Source organism: Chiloscyllium punctatum, chromosome 5, assembly GCF_047496795.1.
Source record: "Chiloscyllium punctatum isolate Juve2018m chromosome 5, sChiPun1.3, whole genome shotgun sequence".
NCBI lineage: Eukaryota > Metazoa > Chordata > Chondrichthyes > Orectolobiformes > Hemiscylliidae > Chiloscyllium > Chiloscyllium punctatum.
Window position 1 is genome coordinate 119,852,223 of NC_092743.1, and position 17,879 is coordinate 119,870,101.

Genomic DNA, 17,879 nt, shown 5'->3' on the forward strand with positions numbered 1-17,879 from the left:
TCAGCATGCTCTGATATAGCTTCCTCTGGAGCATATTCTTTCAAGAAAGAGTGGGTAGCTTGTGACAACTTCCATCCACAAGGGGCCAATGGCCAACTAAATATTGATTAGAAATAGCTGAGTCCTGAGTACTGATCTTTGTGGTACCATGCTGGTAATAGCATACCAATTAAAAAAACCTATTTATTTCTACTTTGATTTCTGTCCTTAAACAAATCTTTAATCTATGCTTATTGTCTGCAATCCTGTGAGTAATCACATTTTGTAATTATGTATTTCCAGTTGGCATGCAAGTGCCCACTGAAGTCAAACCATGGTCAAGGGATGGAAGTGGTCTCCTAGCAACAGACTGGGGATGGGGTGTGTTGAGGGGCTTTGAGGGGAGGCTAATGAGGATAGGTGCATTTTATCCCGTTAGCAAGCCCCTGACACTGCCATATCCATAAGATCTCAACAGTGACAATTAGTCTTTCATCCATGGGTTGCCTCTGCAAATTACGACCCGGCAGCTGTGATCTTTGTGAATTTTAAAGAGTTACAAAATATCAAGAGGGCATCTACATCTTGAAGTATCCTCTCTCCATCATCAACAACAATCAGCCTCAGTGCTGGTGAGCTTCCTCGTGATCCTTCAGGCTCAGGAACCTATCAATTGTTCTTAACTTTAAAATCAGTTATGAGAATTGTTATTAGTTAGAACACAGACAATAGAGTTTTGGATGACCTCAAGTTTATCGAATAGATTGGAATAATCAAAGCTAGAGAGAAGAAAGACAGCGATAAGGATTTCAGAGGCAGATGAGCGAAGTCAAATAATGTTATAGAAATGGAAAGGTGCTTATAGAAATAATATGGACATGTGGTTGGAAGCTCACTTGAGTCAAATATGACACAAAGTTTGCAGGGAGAATGTTTCACCCTCAGACAGTTGCTAAGGAGAGGAATGAAGTTTGTAGGCAGATCAAAGACAATGGCTCTGGTTTTCCCAATACTCAGTTGAAGAATATTGTTGCTCATTAGAAAGCTGTGTAATAAACTAGAGACTGTGGACAATTAAAGAGAGTTAGCGATGAGGTAGAATGAGTGCCACTAAAGTACATGTGAAACCAATGCTTTGTTTATACATGTTAGTAAAATGAGGATTGTAAATGTAGGAAAAGGAGAAGGCACTAGAGTCAAAGAAGTCGTTGCAGCTGATTTTTTTGGCTACAATTGAATAGATGAATGGAGCCAGACAAATATTGTTCCACACAGCTGGACAACAGCATTAGAGATTGATGTGCTCAATTAGGATGCTGCCTGAACTGCTGTGCTCTTCCAGCACCACTAATCCAGTATTAATTATGTCAAAACAGGCCAAGAGCAATAAAAATGACGGTTAACCATTACTACAGATACACAATATACCAATTGTGACATTGTAAAGAAAAATTGGTACAATGGCAGAGGTAGAACCTGATTGGTGAAATGTAAAAGTAAGGGAGTCACCCTGATGTGTTTCACAGGCCCTCTTCATGACTCAGTGGTACATTAAATGTAATAATGAGTAGGTTTTTCTTTAAACTACATTTCTTGATTACTCCTAATCACCTGCTCACTGTTAATGGAGGCCATTAGAACAAGTGATAGCCGTTAAAGTGCTATCCAGCCTACTTAATAAGTGTTTACAGTCATTTTAAGTAGCAATGGACCTAATGCAATCCTCCAGTTTGCCATTCCTAGCAATGGCTTTAACACCTTTCCAATGATTCTGTCCAACCTGAAATGCAGGCTAAGCTCACAAGCCTTTTTTTAAAAGTATCTAATCATCCTATCAGAGATATTACTACATAGCCCCAGAGCTGGTCGAATTTGAACACAAACCTCCTGGCTCAAAGGTAAGGAAACTACAACTGTGCTGCAAGAGCCCTCCCATGAGCCTCTCTTTTTTAAAAACTTTGCCTATTTATCTAATCAACCTGTTCAGAAATGTTACTACACATCTCTGGAGCAGGTGTGTCTTGAACTTGGATCGCTCAGTCCGGGGTAGGGATACTACCACTGCACCACAATAGCCCCACAAGTCAACTCTAAGGCCATCTTTCCATGTGTTGTGTTGCAGATGATGGAAATCCAATCCCATCAGCAGGACCATACTGCATGTGATGTGACATGCTGGATTATCCCTTTCGTGAGAAGATAGTGGAGACGATTTCCACTTAGATAATTGCTACTGCCTACCTACAGGCCCATCTTTTCTAGGTTAATTAAATATTTGCGGTCAGCTTCCAGTCTGATTCCTACCAACAAAGGAAGCCGACAGCAGATACTGAAAGAAACTGGATCGTGTTACAACCAGAGCATTGCTAGCCTCACCAATGTCACCTATATCCTCTGAATGAATAAGCAAATAAAAAAGGCATTTTAAAGGCAGAGAAGCCATTGATATGAGAATGACTTCAATTTTTATTGATTTTGGCTGAGACTAATGCATATAAAGTGAGGTGGAGACAATGTTTTGGAAAGAATGGGTATCTTTACCAGAAACTTTCTCTCAATTGACAGAATTCAGGTGGCCAAAGAATGCTGGAGCAGAATTCTGCTGTCACCAATAGGTGGACAATCAAGGCACGGTTGTGAGCAAGTGGGAGTTGAGCAAGAAAAATGGAGCTGTGGCAGAAAAATGTAAATCTGCTTAGCACCTGATTTCAGGTTAGCTTACACAGGGGATTTTACATCAGTATTAATTCTACAGTAACTGTAACAAAATATTTTGTGTGAAATAGGCTAACCGTCTGTCTGACTAATAGACGAAGGTCAAAATTAGAGTGGGGCTGGAAAAGCACAGCAGGTCAGGCAGCATCAGAGAAGCAGGAAAACTGACGTTTCAGGCAAAAGCCCTTCATCAGGAATGAGGCCTCGTTCCTATGAAGGGCTTTTGCCCAAAGCATCGATTTTCCTGCTCCTCGGATGTAGTTTGACTGCTATGCTTTTCCAGCTCCACTCTAACCTAGACTCTGATCTGCATCTGCAGTCCTCATTTTCACCTAATAGACAGAGCTGCCAATGGTACTTTGGTGACTCTAGCTGATTACTTACTTATTATCATTTTAGTGAAGGAGGACTGAGGGAATTTGTGTTCTCAGTTAACGCAAAATGAATCTCATTTACAACTTCTGATTTTCAATTAAGCAGACTGATAGTGCGAAGAGAACTTTGCATACTCTTTCTGTCTATATTCATATTTGATCATTCTTCTGCCAATTGGCTTCTTTTATTTGTTTGGAGCTTCTCATGATAAATATGTAAACTATTTAAATTGAACTTTAAATAATGAAGTGGTATTCTGACTGGGTTACACTTTAATGAAGTTCCATGTCGATGACGATCTGGTCTGGAGAGTCTTTTAAAGCTATCTTTATGTGAACAGGAAAGCTTTTCCTTTACCTTTATAGAATTACTACAGATGTAACATTTCCAACTGTAAATGAAATCTTCAGCAGGAACCCCAAGGACAGAAACAATTCTGCTTTTTTTTGTGTGAAGATACAGCAGGAAGACCCTTTAAGACCTTTACTCCAGTGTTTATTGGCAATCCATCATGCTTTTGTGTGTTTGATATTTATTGGCAGAGAAACTGTCTCTAGAAATAAGTTTCATCTACAACTTCATGACCTGAGTGAAGGGTTAAAAAGAATTTGAACTGCACAGAAAGGTTGATCACATCAGTTGTTTAGACAGGATGTTTGGCAGGATTGTTAAAATGTAGTTTGTATAAGCATATCCTCATTGGAGTTGAAAGTAAAATATCAAACAAAAACATCCAACCATTTTACAGAGGACTGAGATGAATGATAACATTAAAATAACCTTTGAGAGTATTTGTTGACTGAAGCTCAGTACAATGTCAATGAGAAGATGGAAATTGTAAATTTACAGATGATTACATACTCAGTGAATGCACTGTATAAACAACTTCCTATAACTTTGATTATTTACCTTTGACCTGTGACAATTTCTTTAATCAGTGACAGAAAAGGCCATGAATCCTACATGAGCATGTTTACTTCAATGATTTATTTATTTCCTCTGAATTGATGTGGATTTAAATTACTTACATTTGTTACTTGTCAGTATATCTGCAGATCTTCATCAGAAACTATCCTGAAAAATGAATACAAATGTACTACTTTAAATAGCTTTAAAATGAGAAAACAAATTGTGTGGCAATAATGAATAGAGTATGTATTAGTCAGAGCAAGGTGATTGTGCTCACTTCACAAAACGTCCAATCCAATTTTGTTAAAGTGTAACGTATTATTCGACAAGTGTGCAAATATACCAAATAATTAACAGAATTTATATGATATGGTTTTATCTCCAAAATGTAAGATGGCCCTTTAGAGTGCCAACCAGTTCCAACGAACAACTCATGTGCCTGAATTCAAAGGCCCCCAATGATCATTAGAAATTGGCTCTTGGGTTTTATCTACATATCATCAGAGGGCTTTAACACTTGTCACTTTTGCCAATGGTAACTCACTCAATGAGTTCAATGCTGGCCACGTGGTTTTGCTTGGGGTGAGGGGGGGCAATGGCAAACATGGCCAGTAGGAACACCCAAGCAGCTGAGAAAACCAGGAATCTCCTTACAGTCAAGCATCAGAGAGTCATGCAGCTTGGAAACAGACTGTTTGGCCCAACTCGTCCAAGACTAGATTTCCTTAATTACACTTGTCCCATTTGCGTGCGTTTGGTCCATATCTCTCTGAACAGTTCCTATCCTGTATTTGTTCAAATGCCTTTTAAATGTTGTAATTGTACTCACATCTACCACTTCCTCTGGAAGCTCATTCCATATATGCACCACTCTGTGTGGAAAAGTAGTCCCTCAGGTTCCTTTTAAATCTTTCCTCTCTCACCTTAAACCTATGCCTTCTTGTTTTGGACTTCCCTGCGGAAAAAGACCTTAGCTATTCACCTTACCCATGCCCCTCATGACCTTCTGTAAGGTCACTCCTCAGCCTCTGATACTCCAGAGAAAATAGTACCATCTTATTCAGTCTCTCCCTTTAACTCAAATCCTCCAGTCTTGGTAACATCCTTGTAAATCTTTTTTGCACCTTTTTCCATTTAATACCATTCTTCATGCGACCAGATTGTATACAGTACTCCAAATGTGGCCTTACCAGAGTAAGTAACCCTAACCCTAATTCTTACAGCCATAACATGATATCCCAAATCGTGAACTCAATGCTCTCATCAATGAAAGCAAGTGTACCAAATGCCTCCTTCACCACCCTACTTACATATGACACAACTTTCAAGGAACTATATGCCTGCACCCCTGGATCTCTCAGTTCGACTACACTCCACAGGGCCTACCATTAGCTGTATAAGTCCTGCTCTGGCTTTTCCTACCAAAGTGCAACACCTTGCATTTATCTGAATTAAACTGCATCTGCTCTTCCTCGGCCCACTGACTGAGATTCTCCCAAGTAGCTCTAGCAAATATCCCCACCAGAATATTGGTTCCCCTCCAGTTCAGGTACAACCTGTCCCTCTTGTACAGGTCACCTCTGCCCCAGAAAAGATCGCAATGATCCAAAAATCTGAATTCCTGCCCCCAGCAATAGGTCCTCAGCCCCACATTCATTTACACAATCATCCTATTCCTACTCTCACGAGCATGAGGCACCAGGAATAATCCGAAGATTACTACCCTTGAGGTCCTGTTTTTTATGCTCCTGCCTAACTGTCTGTATTCCGTCTACAGGACTTCATCTCTTTTTCTCACTATCCCATTGATACCAATGTCCAGCTGTTCACTTTCCTTTTTGAGAAATTGCTGCACCCATTCCAAGATGACCCTGACACTAGGGAGGCAACACACCATCCTAGAGTCTCGCTTGCGGCTGCCCCCCCTCGAGAGTTCCCATGTCTTGATTGCTTGCTTGGTTTTGCCACCTCCTGCTCTATAGCAGTGCCAGTCATGGTGCCAAAGACCAGGCTGCTGTTGCTATTTTCCCCTGAGAGGCTATCCCCACCCAACAGTATACAAAATGGTCTATTTGTCTGAGTGGGGGATAGCTTCACAATACTCTTGCACCATTTGCCTTACCTCTCCTGGTAGTTATCCCCTGACTAAACCTGCAGTCCCTGAAGCTACTACTTATCACATTCTCTGCCTGCTGTTCACCCTGTCTCTAAGTTGAAAGTAAAATCAAAATACAATTTCAGGAGTGGCTACAAGGATGCCTGGAAGACGCAAGCAGAGTAAGGGTCAGTTTAATAATGGCTCATTCCCAAACTATGCATTGACATGGGATACAGTTGTCTTAGCTTAATATCTAGAACAATATAGAACATAGAACATAGAAGAATACAGCGCAGTACAGGCCCTTCGGCCCTCGATGTTGCGCGGATCAAAGCCCACCTAACCTACACTAACCCACTATCCTCCATATACCTATCCAATGCCCGCTTAAATACCCATAAAGAGGGAGAGTCCACCACTGCTATTGGCAGGGCATTCCATGAACTTAGGACTCACTGAGTGAAGAACCTACCCCTAACATCAGTCCTATATCTACCCCCCCCTTAATTTAAAGCTATGCCCCCTTGTAATAGCTGACTCCATACGTGGAAAAAGGTTCTCACTGTCAACCCTATCTAACCCCTTAATCATCTTGTACACCTCTATCAAGTCACCCCTAAACCTTCTTTTCTCCAATGAAAACAACCCCAAGTGCCTCAGCCTTTCCTCATAGGATCTTCCTACCATACCAGGCAACATCCTGGTAAACTTCCTCTGCACCCGTTCCAGTGCCTCCACATCCTTCCTATAGTATGGTGACCAAAACTGCACCCAATATTCCAGATGCGGCCGCACCAGAGTCTTATACAACTGCAGCATGACCTCAGGACTCCGGAACTCAATTCCTCTACCAATAAAAGCCAGTACGCCATATGCCTTCTTCACTGCACTATTTACCTGGGTGGCAACTTTCAGAGATCTGTGTACATGGACACCAAGATCCCTCTGCTCTTCCACACTACCAAGTATCCGACCATTAGCCCAGTACCCCATCTTTTTGTTACTCTTACCAAAGTGAATCACCTCACACTTAGCTACATTGAACTCCATTTGCCACCTTTCTGCCCAGCTCTGCAGCTTCTCTATATCCTGCTGTAACCTGCCACATCCTTCCTCACTGTCTACAACTCCTCCGACTTTCGTATCATCCGCAAACTTGCTCACCCAACCTTCTAACCCTTCCTCCAGGTCATTTATAAAAATGACAAACAGCAATAGTCCCAAAACAGATCCTTGCGGAACACCGCTAGTGACGGCATTCCAAGATGAACCTTTGCCATCAACTACTACCCTCTGTCTTCTTCCAGCCAGCCAATTCCTAATCCAAACCTCCAACTCACCCTCAATGCCATATCTCTGTATATTCTGCAGTAGCCTACCATGGGGGACCTTATCAAACGCCTTACTAAAATCCATATATACCACATCTACCGCTTTCCCCTCATCTACCTCCTTAGTCACCTTCTCAAAGAATTCAATAAGGTTTGTGAGGCACGACCTGCCCTTCACAAAACCATGCTGACTATCCTTGATCACATTATTCTTATCCAGATGTGCATAAATCCTATCCCTTACAATTCTCTCTAAGACTTTGCCCACAACAGAAGTTAGACTCACTGGCCTATAGTTACTAGGATTATCCCTACTCCCCTTCTTGAACAAGGGAACCACGTTTGCTAGCCTCCAGTCCTCTGGCACTACTCCTGTAGACAAAGAGGATACAAAAATCAAGGCCAATGGCTCTGCAATCTCCTCCCTTGCTTCCCAGAGAATCCTAGGATAAATGCCATCAGGCCCAGGGGACTTATCTATTTTCACCCTTGCCAGAATTTCCAACACCTCTTCTCTACATATCTCAAAGCCATCCATTCTACTTATTCGTGCCTCAGTATTCATATCGACAACAATGTCCTGTTCCTGAATGAATACTGACGAAAAGTATTCATTCAGTGCCTCCCCAATCTCTTCAGCCTCCACACGCAACTTCCCATTACTATCCTTGATTGGACCTATTCCTCCCCTAGTCATTCTTTTATTCCTAACATACCTATAGAAAGCCTTAGGGTTTTCCCTAATCCTACCAACTAAGGACCTTTCATGTCCCCTCCTTGCTGCTCTTAGCTCTCTCTTCAGGTCCTTCCGGGCTACCTTATAACTCTCAATCGCCCCTATTGAACCTTCACGCCTCATCTTTACAAAGGCCGCCCTCTTCCATTTAACAAGGGATTCCAATTCCTTATTAAACCACAGCTCCCTCACACGACCCTTTCCTCCCTGCCTGATAGGTACGTACTTATCAAGGACACTCAATAGTTGCTCCTTGAACAAGTTCCACATATCAATTACGCTCTTGCCTTGGAATCTACTTTTCCAATCCACACATCCTAAGTCATGCCTCACCGCATCATAATTTCCCTGCCCCCAGCTATAACTCTTGCCCTGTAGTACACACTTATCCCTCTCCATCACTAGAGTAAAAATCACCGAATTGTGGTCACTGTCCCCAAAGTGCTCACCTACCTCTAGTTCTAATACCTGGCCTGGTTCGTTACCCAGAACCAAATCCAGTATGGCCTCACCTCTTGTTGGCTTATCTACATATTGTGTCAGGAAACTCTCCTGCACACATTGGACAAACACTGACCCATCTAACGAACTTGAGCTATAGCTTTCCCAATCAATATCAGGAAAGTTAAAGTCCCCCATAACAACCACCCTATTACTGTCACTCTTCTCCTGAATCATCTTCGCAATCCTTTCTTCAACGATTCTAGGACTATTAGGAGGCCTGTAAAAGACTCCTAACAGGGTGACCTCACCTCTCCTATTCCTAACCTCAACCCAAACTACCTCAGATGGCAAATCTTCATCCATCTTCCTTTCCACCGCTGTAATACTATCTTTGACAAGCAAAGCCACACCACCCCCTCTTTTACCCCCACCTCTGACCCTACTAAAACATTTAAACCCTGGAACCTGCAACAGCCAATCCTGTCCCTGATCTAGCCACGTCTCCGTAATAGCCACAACATCGAAGTCCCAAGTACCAACCCAGGCTGCAAGTTCACCTACCTTATTTCGTATACTTCTGGCATTAAAGTATACACACTTCAAGTCACTCTTCTGTTTACAGGCACCCTCCTTTAAGATTGATGCCATATTCCTAACCTCCCTACACTCCAGGTCCTGCACCCTAAAGCTACAGTCTGGGTTCCCATGCCCCTGCAGAGTTAGTTTAAACCCCCCCCCAAGAGCACTAGCAAACCTCCCCCCAAGGATACTGGTGCCCCTCAGGGTCAGGTGCAGACCATCCTGTTTATAGAGGTCCCACCTTCCCCAGAAAGAACCCCAGTTATCCAAGTACCGAAATCCCTCCCTCCTGCACCATCCCTGTAGCCACGCATTTAACTGTTCTCTCTCCCTATTCCTCGACTCTCTATCACGTGGCACGGGTAACAAACCAGAGACAACAACTCTGTTCGTTCTAACTCTGAGCTTCCAACCTAGCTCCCTAAAAGCCTGTCTAACATCCTCAGCACTCCTCCTACCTATGTCATTGGTGCCAATATGGACCACGACTTCAGGCTGCTCCCCCTCCCCCTTAAGGACCCGGAAAACACGATCAGAGACATCACGTACCCTTGCACCTGGGAGGCAACATACCAAACGTGAGTCTCTCTCGTTCCCACATAACCGCCTATCTGTGCCCCGAACTATCGAGTCCCCAATTATTATTGCTCTGCTCTTCTCCACCCTTCCCTTCTGAGTAGCGGGGACAGGCTCTGTGCCAGAGGCCTGAGCCCCGTCACTTACCCCTGGTAAGTCGTCCCCCCCACAAGTATCCAAAACGGTATACTTGTTCTTGAGGAGAACGGCCGCAGGGGGTCCCTGCACTGGCTGCTTCCTCCCAGTCCCCCTCACTGTCACCCATCTATCTGCCATCTTTGGAGTTACTACTTCCCTATAGCTCTGATCTATGACCCCCTCTGCCTCCCGAATGATCCGAAGTTCATCCAACTCCAGCTCCAGTTCCCTAACACGGTCTTGGAGGAGCTGGAGATGGGTGCACTTCCTGCAAGTGTAATCAGCAGGGACGTCCATGGCATCCCTCACCTCATACATGTTGCAGGAGGAACATTGCACTGCCTTCACTGCCATCCCTCTAATGCTAACCTTTATTTTAAAACAAAACTGGGTCTAAAGAATACAACAAGCAAAATTCAGTACTTACCTACTTACCACAATAGTGCCAGTGTTCCATTTTCTAACTTAAATTAATCTTCAAGGTCCTTGTTCACTGTATTAAATGTTCAAAAGAAATAGCTTCATTTCCAAAATGGCTGAAGGAAGTTAAAGAAATTTTTAAAATAAGGCTTGGTGGATTTCTTTGCAGTTAAGAGTTGCAACAAAGGTTTGTTTTATGATTCACATATGAATTGTGTATGGAATGATCTTCTATTTATATTAAATGATCTAAAGACTTGAGTTACTTCTGAGAATACTCTCTGACACAAGACTTGGAATGATCACCTCCAGCCATCCACACAGCCACAGCATTCCTGAATCTTTAATATGACTTCAAACAATTCTTTCTTAGTTAAAAATACCTTATCATATACTTCAATAATAAATTGCACATTTAGTGGAGCCTGCATGTTCAGATGTTTACATATGTTATCATTTTTGCCTCTAACACAGGCTCTGGTTCATGACAGCAAGTGTGTAGACAACCTCTTGTGCATGTGTTGAAATTAGACCTGGCAGTTGCTCTCTAATTACTCCAATTGTCATATGTATATCCAGGGACAATGTGTAAAGAAGCTATTATTAGGCGTTTGACTGCAACTCCTTTAACAAATGCTGACAGTAAGCTTGTTTGAAAGCTTTGCCTAATATTAACTGAGCCCAAAGACCTGAAAATATTGTTGTTGACCATTATGCTCTGTAACCATGATGATGAGGCTAGTCTTAAGAACCTACTCCAGTTGTCCAAAGTGTGTCCAATGGAAGCCAGGGTGGCTCAGTGGTTAGCACTGCTGCGTCATGTGACCTGGGTTCGATTCCACCCTTGGGCAACTGTTTATGTGGAATTGAAATGTTCTCCCTGTGTCTGTGTGGATTTCTTCTGGAGGCTCTGGTTTTCTCCCACAGTCCAAAGATGCACAGGTGAGGGTGGCTTGGCCATGCTGAATTGTCCATAGTGTCCAGGGATGTGCAAGCTAGGTGGATTAGCCATGGGAAATGCAGGAATAGAGTAGGGGGTTGGGGAAGGGATGCTCTTTGGAGGATTGATGTAGACCTAATGGGCTGAATGACCTGCTTCCACAATGTAGGGATTCTATGATTTTATTCTAAAGTGCCTGCCTGTTTCAAATGGTTGATGTCTTCTAATATGCAAGTTGGGATCCTATAACATAATTAAACCCTAATTGCCATAGTGGATGTGAACTGGTTAGATCATGTGCCATACAGATACTGATATCCATTGGTGATAGAGTCGGAGAGGTTTATGAGTATAATTTTGGGACATCAGGGAGAAATTAATTCAGAAGTGAAAATCAACCCCTCAATTTCTAGGTTTGCATGTATTGAATGTCCACTTTTTGAGGCAGTGAAGAGTAATCATCTTCCTTAGAATAATATGAAGGACAATATCCCTTTCCTTGAGGTTTCAGGTGACTTGAGTCATCTGCATTTTCACACAACCCAAAGATTTCCAGGTATCCTCTACTTCTGTAGCTGTCCCACTGTAAGTACAAGCCCATCAGAGGCAACATTCCTTGCCTCATTTTCCAATCTGCACATATATCAGATACAGGACTATCTAGAAATCATGATGATAGAGTCTGACACAAAAAGCATACATTTCCTGCCTACAGTTTGACTGCAGCATTCCCTGTGACATGCTGAAGTGTTTCAAGTAGAACCACTTCCAAGATTTTGCTTTAGTATTGATATGTCAAAGCAGGACAAAACTTTGGCTGAAAGCATTGAAGGGAAAAGTGGCAAGAAAAGATAATTGTTGTGGGGACACAAGTATGTCTCAGCATGGAGTGCCTGACAAACTGGAGCTCTGGTTTTCAAATGTTGGCCTGTCGTATCCTCATGAGAATCCATCCAAGCATGTACTGACCCACTTTGGAGTGAACCCAGAAACAAAGGACTCTGAAAGCCAAAGAATTAGCCTATTATGTATTTTTCAAGTTACCGATTTTACATTTGAAGTAATTTAACAAAATGTGCCTGTATATTCAGAAGTAAGGGGTGTTTTGTCAGCAACTTCAATTACTTCTCAAATACTTCTTTATAAATGGAAATACATTCTTTTGGCCAATTCTAGATCAAACAACTAATGGAATTTCATGCTGGTAACCAGGAGCTCAAAGTAGAATGTCGCAATTTAATGACACACACAGAACACGACATGTCAACGGACATCTTCCTTTCAAAGTCCTGTGATGTCTTCCCCAATTCCTTCTCATCCATTGTACACTTCTGTCACACATCAGTAAACAGACCATCCTTAAGTAAAAATGTTATATTTCAAACATATTGAAAAGGGAACATGGACATACCCTTAAATAATACCACAGCAGCTGGTATCCCATCACCAAGTCATCCTTTATTTATACATGGAATGTCCTTGACCCTGATCTAGTTTCCCCAGAGCCAGTTCAGTTAATACATTTTTTTTGCAACTTGCATTAACTTGATTATCCTGCTTTCTATAATCAGAATTTTCTAATCCAGAAGATAACTCTAGGAGAAAGACAATTAAAATGTAAATGTATCAAAAATATGTTTTTTTAATATCCACAGTCAGTACATTTAAATAGCTTTTGTGTAAAGCTATAAAAGTGTTCAGGAGGGCCATTAGTGAGTGCTTTGATAATACGATTGGATATCTCACTCTAGTTATTTTCCACCCTGTATCAAACCCAAACATTATCTCTTTGTGGCTAGTCCTGAGCCAATTCTTAGATCTTTGATAGAAAGTAGAAACCACTTTTCAGAAAAGCTTAAGTCAAACATAAAAGTTGCCATGGACAAAAGGAAAATATTTACATCTCAAAACATGTTGTCGAGTATAACTGGATCCAGACAGCTAGCATCCGATAAGAGTGGAACATGTGTAAGCTGGGGGAATTGCATGTGGAGGATCATTTTAGATATATCTGTTTATCTCTTCAACTTATAAAAAGTAATTTTCTCAAGAAAGCGGGCTTTGTCCTGTGGGCCAAAAGTACATATTCTGGAACTAGAAGGATAGATATTTGTTTGTAATTGAATTAGTAGACATCCAATATTGGACCAGTTACATTAAACAGGAAAACCACAGACACTGACTAGGCATCCCCAGGTAGTTCATTGGTGAGGAGGCTTCTAATAGGTCACATCAGGGTAACCATACTGTTGGGCTGCTTACTTGTACATGTACAGGGCCTTTATCCAGTTTCAGATATGGCTGCCATATGCCCATTGTTTGTCTACACCAATGCAGAAGGTTAAATATATTCAGTTTGTAATTGCTCTCCTCTTAAGGAAACTCGTCTAAAACTCTGCTAATTGGGCTCTCTCCTGCATTAAACCCTGTTCATCCTTTGCACTTGTTCTTGCTGATCTGCAATCCCTATCTGTTTCACAATGGAATTTAAATTTGTATCCTCACTTAAAAATTCCCTGTAGACTCATGCCACCCCATTTTGGCAAATTTGCCAAACTACAAACTTCCTTTATGTATCCACCTCAACCATTCTTCACTTGTTGCCATTATCTTGCCTTCACTTGCTGCAATGCTCTCACTGAATCTTTTTCAGTGTACTGTAGCTACGTCTTTATTAACTTTGCAGATATTTTTCATTCAAACTGTTTGTCTCATCCCATGAGATATTCTCTCATGCACTTTTATAGTACTTTTAGGAATGTAATAAAAATTCATGTTAATACAGCATATTGCAATACATTTGTTTCATACTGGCTCCCTGAAATTTATTTTTACAGAGATTTTTTTAAAACTTGAGTAATTACCTATCTGTGTCATACTCCTGCCTCTGAATCCAAAAAAAAATGTGGGTTGAAAGATCATTCTAACAACTGACATGTCTTCTAGGCTGACACCTCATCTGTAGGAACTGGTGATGTAAGTTTAAATTAGGACATTTTCTGCCTATTATGTGAACATAAAAAAGACCCATGAACATTATTTGAAGAAGTGCAAAAAGTTCCCTTCACCTTTAATTGTCCTTCAATTAATAACCACCAAAACAGATTAACTTTTCATTCACCCACTTGCATTTCTTGATGCTTGTTGTGTATAAATTGGTTGCCATATTGGCCAATGTAACTTTCACTTGCTGCAATGCTGAGATGTTATATTACAAACTGAATTTATTTAATTGAAATACTTTTGAATGTCTTTACAGATGTGACAACAGTTTTTTTCCTTCTTTTTGAAACAGCCAAAACTAAAGGAAGATGAAGGTATTACTCTGTGGATTCTTGGGGTTGGTGCTAAGTATCTGGATTGATTGGGGCAAGGTGGGGTAAGGAGATGTGGGGTTGATGCTGGAAGTGCAGGTATGAGGAGGGAGGGAGAGATCAGCAGCTTGTCGAGATCAGCATGTTTTAGCAGATGATTAGCTTGAGTTACTGAGGGCCGAATCCCTGTTCTTCCTAGCTCACTTGTGCTACTCTAAACAACAAACTTTACTAAACAACAGCTTTCTTTTCCAATAGCTGCTAGATCTTCAGAGCCTTGGGAAACCTGACTGCACAGTGACAAATTTAAATTGCTGCTAAAATTTGAATAATAAGTCTCAGTAACATATCATAATCACAGATATCCTTTTACAGAGAAGGGAGCTTCACAAATCCATCACTGTTAAATCAGAAAAAAAGTTCCTTTGCAATGATTTGTCTCAAGTTTCACATCTTTTATTGAATTAATTCCTCTCTCTTACCCAGCATATACCCTTTATGTCTGAACCTATTTGTAATGGTTCAGAAAATGCTGGTAACACACAGCAGACCAGTTAGCATTTGTGGAAAGAGCAGACAGGTAAGCATTTTGAGTCAGACTTCTTGAAAGTGAAAAATAAAAGATGATTAAGATTTCAAAACCATTCAGAGTCAGAAAATAAAAACCAGAGGTGAAAGGGACAGAGATAGTTGATATACCAAGGACAAGAAATATTAGTTGAATGGTTTGGAGTTAACATAACAGAACGTGATGTAAAAGTTTCACTCTAACTATAGAAATAAGCCTTAACAAACTTAAAAATATGTGAAAGAAATAAAAAGCAAGAGTTGCTAAAGCAGTGAAAGGTGCCAATAAAGTTGAGAAAGTGTGTGAGATTGAATTTGGAAAAGCCTGCAGTGAAACAGAAAATGCTGGAAATAACACAGTGAGTTAGTACCAAAGTGAAAGAAGCAAAATTAATCCAACACTGCAAGCACAAAGCCACCTCTTCTCCCTCCAGCTCTGCACAGCTTTTACCAAAATGTCACCATCCGAGTAACTTGCCTTCCCTCAGTAATGACATGAGCGTGAAGTTAATTCAGCTTTCTTCGGTCTACCAAATTTTGAAATACACCCATGGAGCATGTGCTGAAAAGGTTTCATGTCCACAAATAAAGTTGCTTGTCAATGTATATGAATAGGATGATTCTTAGAGGAATTATATTCAATTCAATCTGGTCTGACATTGCTTGGGGTGTGAAGAAGCCCAATTTTCCTAGGGATTAACCTAGTTCTTTTTATGGGTATTAGTGCAAAAGATTAATCTGTCACTTCTCTGAGAAATTGTATTCACATTTGGGTTAACATCTTTGAATCAAATGAATAGTGAAGTTAGAGAACTTCACAGGAGGGAGCCAAGAAGTGGGAAATTAAACAATAGTTTTAAAATGAAGTAGCACTTACTGTAGTTGCTCTCCTATGACGTCTTTGACTATAATAGCTGAGCTGTGCAGGATGGAAATATTGCACGGCTGTTCAGAAGTAGCCGGTGTAATCCAAAACTGTCAGAGTGCATATCACTATAGACCTCCCAAGTTTAGTTTAATTAGAGAGGGAAATATCAACTCCTGACTGCCACTTTGCCACTGTGAAGTGGACAGGGTGGAGTGTGCAGCAAGTCAGCGTCACTGTGAAGCAGACTGGAACAAAACTGAACAAAACTTAACTTAAAAATATACTGTTAGAAGTAGCATAATGAACTGAATTATGATTAGCAACCTGCACTCTGGAATAAGCAACCATAACATTTACCAATTGACATGCTCAGAATGTTTCCTTCAAATGTTCCTGTTTCGGGGTGGAAGAGAAAACTGCAAAAGCATTGTAATGAGGTGTTGGATATTTCACAGCATTATGTTTTTAAGTGGTATACAATTTAAACCAAGTCCCTTTCTTAATGTTATTTACTCAGGCAAATGACACGGGGCATTTGCTGTAATACAATTTTAAAAATGCATTTTTAGTCCAGATTCCACAATAATCTTTTTGGACTTCAGAATTCCTGAATCTGATAGCAGTGTTAAAGATGGATGTTGCTGTTTAGATTCCCGTCATTGAGAATTATAGTTAATACTGATTAGCTACTGAATAAAATACAATTTCTAAGCTTTTCCTTTAATGGATTTGTGATGATTAATTGTAATGTGTTGAACAGCTCAGTTTTGCAAACTGCATCATTATGCATTAAACGACAAAGATTGCTTAATTACTGCAGGAGGTTTATAAATGGATGAGGAGATTCCAAAGCTTACAGAACATACAAAATGTTCTACTTTCTTCTTATTTCAACCTGTAGAACTGAAATTACCTGTGAGATGTTGAATTGATACTGAGAAAGAGGTCAATGATAATCCCTTTTCAAGTAAGATTTTAGGCATTTGCACTGGATTTGGATCCTTTATCAGTCCAAAGCCTGTGCAAAACAGAAGCACCATACTGTTACTAGACCACTATGCCACCAGATTATGTGCTTGAATCTGAGGACAATTTAATGAACCAAATTGCACATGGCCTATGGGGAGGATATTATTAAGCTGGACAGGGTTCAGAAGAGATTTACCAGGATGCTGCTGGGAATGGAGAGTTTGAGTTGTAAGGAGATGCTGGAAAGGCCAGGACTTTTTTCCCTGGAGCATAGAAGGTTGAGGGGTAAACTTATAGAGGTTTATAAAATCATGAGGGGAATAGGTAAATTGTAGTGTGTTGAACAGCTCAATTTTGCAAACTGCATCATTCTGCATTAAATAGGTGACTTTTCCCTAGATGGGGGATTTCAAGACTAGGGGTATATTTTTAAGGTCAGAGGAGAAAGATTTAAAAAAGAATGAAGGGCAACTTTTTAACACAGAGAGTGGTTCATGTGTGGAATAAACTTCCAGAAGAAGTGGTGGAAGCAGTATGGGTTGCAACATTTAAAATCATTTAGATAAGTACATGAATAAGAAATGTTTGGAAGGGTATGGGCCAAATGCAGGCAGGTGGGACTAGTTTAGTTTGAGAAAATGGTTGGCATGGATTTATGGACCAAAGGGTCTGTTTCTGTGCTGTATAACTCTGTTTCTCTAATCTTAATCTTGAACTGAATGCTATGCTGATTCAATTAAAATATTCTTACTCCTTTGCTTGAGATAGCTCAAGTTTTTTTTAAATACTTTCTTTGTACTGCTTCCCTCAGTCAACATATTATAAATTCACACAAAGTGTTGGAAATAAATGTCACTAAACACTTTCTGGGTAACAAAGCCTTTGTTCAGTCAATCACTGAGGGGGAGGTGGAGAAATAAA